Source organism: Cupressus sempervirens, chromosome 4 (genome assembly GCF_028749045.1).
Source record: "Cupressus sempervirens isolate cs-2001-9-10 chromosome 4, ASM2874904v1, whole genome shotgun sequence".
Taxonomy (NCBI): Eukaryota; Viridiplantae; Streptophyta; class Pinopsida; order Cupressales; family Cupressaceae; genus Cupressus; species Cupressus sempervirens.
The window spans coordinates 695,314,559-695,320,317 of NC_143121.1; positions in this window are offsets into that span (position 1 = coordinate 695,314,559).

Sequence of the window (5,759 nt, forward strand, 5' to 3'; positions counted from 1 at the left end):
ATCGATCTACCATGTCAGAGAATGTTGTGGCGTCATTCCTGTCTTCTCTAGGCTCTTTCTCAGAGGGATATCAAATTTCTTGGTATGCAGGCCATGTTCAATCAGATCTTTGATTGGATTCTTAGGATGGAAAGTTAATGCCAGTAGGTGAGAAGTGAATGTAACGCAAAAATCTTTAGTTATGCCTAATCTATAAAAGAAATTTGGTGATCTGTTCTGAAGGTCAACTCTTCCTGATTTTCTCTGCTACTGCTTGCAGACTTGCACTATAAAAATCCCCTTGTCTCTGAGCTAGATAAGCATCATGTATCATCTCTTTCAGCCATCAATGTATATGTACATCATTTTGCTTCTCATTGGTGTATTGTTGAGATCAATCGTCCACATACTGTATCTACCTTTGACCTACCAGATAATATATAAGTGAAATCTTCTTTTCCTGGTGTTATCTTGTTTGGTCCCTGATCTGTATGTGGTTGTTGATCGATATAAGTCTGGACGTGTATGAATTTTGGATGTTACCCTAGGTCTGTAGTGCATATATGGGCAGAAATGAGTCTGAACACTCTATTTTGGTGCATCACCACCTTAGATTAGACTAGGTAGATTTGATTTAGTGCTCTCTTTCTCCCTTTTTCTTCTGAGGATAGATAGGTGTGCCCTGATAGTAAGAGGAAGTCGGCCTTCTCCGGAGACTCAACCTCATAGTTCAAGTCCCACAGCTTGGAAGTTGTTTCCATGTTTCACTAGGTTGTCCTCGCGCATAGGCCTTGGACAAGGGTGCAAACCTAAGTGACAATAGTTTTTGGCATGCTCGGTGGGACTCATATTAGAAGATTTCAAGTCTACTGCTGTCAAGAAGAAAGAATTCTAGAGATAAATGCTGAAGAAGTAGTGCTGGCTTCAGTTTTGAAGCCTTCAAGAGGCTGATTCTTCAAGTACTTGGTGACTCTGAACATCAAAAAAAAAATGTTTGGTTCCAGACCAAGTTTGCAGTGATTCATGCCCAGGACTGAAACAAGGGCGTCTTCTAGAGGTAAATTCCAATATCAAGAGCTTTCTCTTTCAAATCCTAGAAGAAGGAGGGCTAGAACTTCATTATCACTAGTTAGGAGTAGAATAATAGTTGATATACCTATAAGATCTGTCTCTACTCCCCCTACTATTCGAACTCAGCCTAGATTGCCATCAACACTCATCAATAGGACACTTGTTTATATGGCACAGCCAAGAGTTCATCCTTTTGCCACCTTTAATGGTGGAAGTCCTCTGTTGTTAGCCCAAAGACATGATATACCAGTATCTGCACTAAAATGTATACCTAATTTTACTGGTGAAACTTCTATTTCCCCTTTAGAGCATATCCAAGAGGTAGCGAATGTCTGCAATAGTCATGGTATTACAGAAGATGATGTTGCTGTCAGACTTCTAGCCTCATATTTAAAAGGAAAAGCATTACAATGGTATAGAGGCTTAGCTCATGGTTCCATAACTGATTGGGATGGACTAGGAGCAAGATTATGCAAACATTTTGAGGATAAAAGTGACCATTTGTCACTATTGGAGCAGCTAACTACAATAAAAAGAGTCCCCCATCAATGCACGACTGATTTTAACTACAGATTCCAAAAGACATGGGATAGAATACCTACTATAGTGAAACCTACCCCTGGTAATGACTTCTTGCATTACCTTAGAACTTTCAACAGTGACATTGCCACTACAATCCAAACTATGGGAGGAGATACGTTACCAAATGCTTATGAGACAGCTATAAGAGATGAGAACATCCTAATACAAGGAGGAAAGTTGGCTCCAAGGCATCCTATGCCTTACTTTCCTGATGTTCCCAACCACCAACCAGCAATAGCCCCCCTTCCTACAATTTCTACATCACAAGCCCTTACTCCAGTTCCCCAAGCTTCCACATCCTCAAACAGAATAGATGAACTCAAGGAAGTGCTCCAAGGTCTAGTGCTCAATACAGATAAAAGAGAGAGGACTCTAGATAAAAAATTTCAAGAGTAGGGGAAGGAATTGAAGGACCAAGGGAAGAGATTAGAGGATATTTTTTCTCTAATAAAAAAAATGAGTAACAAGGTGGTGGCCTTAGAAAGGTAGCAAGCCCAAAGTGGCAAGCCTCCCCAATTACAACATCAGGCTCCAAGTGGTGGTAGGCCTCCTAATCATTGGAATAGCTCTTTTCATTAGAATAGGAAAAATAGTCATGCTGCTGCTTTGAGCTCAAATCAAAATAGAGCTTTAGTTCCTCAAAATAACTTAGCCCAAGATCAAGACTTATGTCCTTCATGTAACTATTCTTATACCTATTGCCTATGTCAGAAGGCAGAATCTTATTTGGCCCTAACTATCCAGGAGCCTGCAGTAAAGCAATCATACAAGGAAGATCATCCCAAGGAGGCCTCATATATTCAGAGGGAGGGTGATTTCTCTTTCATGAATCATCAGATGGAGGAGCATTGTAATGTAAACCAGGATTCTGTTTCTCATAACACAAGAAGCAAGAAGAGAGCTATGGAACATACTGCCCCCCTTTCTCCTAAGCAGACCTCAACTTCAAGTGTTACACATCATACAAAAATAGCAAATGAGCAGACAAACACTTCACAACAGGAAAGGCAAGGTCCAAGAAAGGAGGATGCAAGTGATCCCTATGTTCCTCCATCTCAGCCTCTCATGAGTACAGCTCCCAAAGTTTCCACCAAAATTCCTAATGTACCCTTGAGTGTGGTAGAGAAAATGAAGAAAACCAATGTAAGCATTTCCATGTGGGATGCCGTTACCACCATACCAATGTAGAAAAGGATGCTACAGCAAGAATTGGAAAAGATTGAACCCAAAGATCAGTCATCTACGATGGAGAGTGACACTAGTTTAGTACAACCAGCAGGTGATGTGGAGAAAAATAAAAAGGTTAGACCTCCTCCATTCTATGTTTCTCTGATTATTGGGGGCAAATTAGTCCATAATTGCATGATAGATTCGGGGGCTAGTAGCTTAGTAATGCCTAGGTGTGTTTCTGATTCTTTAGGAATGAAATATGAGCCCATTATTAGGGATGTGTTACAACTAGATGGGAGTACTGTCAAAATCGTAGGCATCCTTAGGAATGTGGAAATGGCCCTACATGCATGCCCTGGTTGTCCTGTGATTCAAGAGATATCTGTTGCTGAAGTCAAGCCCTATTTAGCTATTTGTCTTTCAAGAGACTTCACTGCCCAAATAGGTGGATTCATATCTGCTAATTGGTCTTATATATCATTTAAGACCAGATATGGGGCCAATGCTTCAATTAGAGCAGAACCTCAAGCGCTTCATCACACTGAACCCTACACCCCCAACTTCATTAATATGAATTGCCCTATTCTAGAGATGGATGAAAATGACATGATAAATGAGCCTACCACCTCCATAGCAGAGATTCCTGATTTCTTCTTAGATGAGTGGGCAAATACATGTCAGTTTGAGCCTATGTCGGAAACTCTTGAGACAGGCCTTAGTACATATTGCATAATAGAGAAGGAGGCTCAAGTTCCTGATCTTGTTGGAGCTAATGATGACAAAAGTGGAATATGAAGTATGTACCTTGATGGCTCAAGGAATAGAAATGGATCAGGGGCTGGTGTTATGTTGATCTCTCCTGCACAAATAAGATACTACTTCTCTTTTAGGCTCCAATTCAGTTGTACCAATAATGTGGCTGAGTATGAATCCTTGATCCAAGGTCTCCTACTTGCCCAAAAGAGGGGAATTTGAGCCTTGAAAGTATATGGAGACAGTGAGTTGGTAGTGATTGAAGTGAGAAATCAGAATATCACCAAAAATGGCCTGCTCAAGTCTTACAAACATAGAGTCTGGGATTTGTTTGAGGGTTTCAATGCATTTAATATTCAGAGCATTCCTAGGAAAGAAAACAAATATGCTGATAGACTTGTAGCAGTGGGTGCATCTTATGATGTGCCAGGGAATCTTAAGGAAGAGAAGAAGCAACAAATAAAGGTGGTAGTAAGGCCTACTATTCCTGATAATAATACTCATTGGCAAGTGTTTGAGTCTGATGAGCAGATTGTGAGTCAGATCATTCACCTCAGTTCCAACAAGTTGCCCAAGGGTCTCATTACCTTGGAGAGTGTCTTTAATCTTGATGATCAGACAAGAGGCAAAGGAATGAATCTAGCTGCAGAAAAAGATGATCATGCCCCAGTTACAATTGCTGATGGAAAATCTCTTAACATGGGGAAGGTATGTTCTGAGGCTGAGCAAGAAAATTTCATTCATCTATGTCAAGAATTTAATAATGTTTTTTCTTGGACATATGATGACTTAAAGGGATTTGACCCTAGTTTGTTTCAGAATACCATAGATTTAGTTGATACGGTCAAACGAGTAAGGCAAAAATAGAGGCCAATGAATCCCAAGATTGAACCCTTAATGAGGAAGGAACTATCCAAGTTGATCCAGAAAGATTGTATCTAAGGATGGATTGACCATTGATCCAGAAAGAACAAAAGCAATACTTGCCCTTCCTCTTCCTAAACACAAGAAGGGGCTGCAAAGTTTCCTTGGTAGGGTAAATTTTGTAAGAAGGTTTATTCCTAATCTTGCCATCATGGTGAAACCCCTTACAACCATGCTTAAGAAAGATATGGTCTTCTCATGGACCAAGGAGGGGAAGGAGAGTTTTGAAGAAATCAAGGCAGCCATAGCCTCAGCCCCCACTCTCATGAACCCAAATTTTGAGAAAGATTTCATCCTCTACACTTTAGGTGGTGAGTCAAGTATTTCTGCTGTCTTGACTCAGACAAATGACAAGAATGAGGAGCAGCCCATAGCCTTCTTTAGTGAAGGACTCAAGGAATATGAAGATAAATATAGCTTTTTTGAGAAGCAAGCCCTTGCAGTCATTAGAGCCTTGAAAAAATTTAGACACCTCTTATCCCACAATAGGATCCATTTGTTGGTGCCCCATGCGAGTGTAAAAGACTTCCTATTAAGAAAAGATATCAGTGAGAAGAGGGCTGGATAGATCACTAGGGTAATGAAATATGATGTTGATATTCAGATTACCAAATTGGTAAGAGGGAGAGGATTATGCAAAGAAATGTTATCAAGTCAAGATTCAGATGAAGGGACTACTATGGTAATTGCAGAGCAGCAGGAGGAAAGAAATGTTAATGCCCCAAAGAGCTGGATGGATGACATGAGGAACTTTTTATTAGGGAATGGATACCCTCAGGGATTGGACAGATCTAAAAGAAGACAATATAGGTTGTAGTCCATTCCCTATGTTGTGATTGATGATATCCTATTCAGGAGGGATTTTAATGGGACCTTGTTGAGATGTATTGAAGAGGATCAGGTTGAGAGGATGATTAAAGAACTTCATGATGGCCCTGATGTTGGCCACTTCTCTGCAAGAACAACCACCATGAAGATCATGAGGGCTGGATATTATTGGCCATCTCTGTTCCATGATTGTTATAGGTATGTGAGAAAATGTGAGAAATGTGCTTTTTTCTCAGGCAAACAGAGACTTGCAGCTCTTCCTCTTCATCCTATTCAGGTGGATCAGCCCTTCACCCAGTGGGGGTTGGATTTTATAGGCCCCATTAATCCTCCATCTAGTGCAGGTCATAAATGGATCTTGGCTGCTACTGATTATTTCACTAGGTGGACAGAGGCAGTTTCCTTGAAGGATGCTACAGAGCCATCAGTTGTTGAATTCCTTGATGGAATTG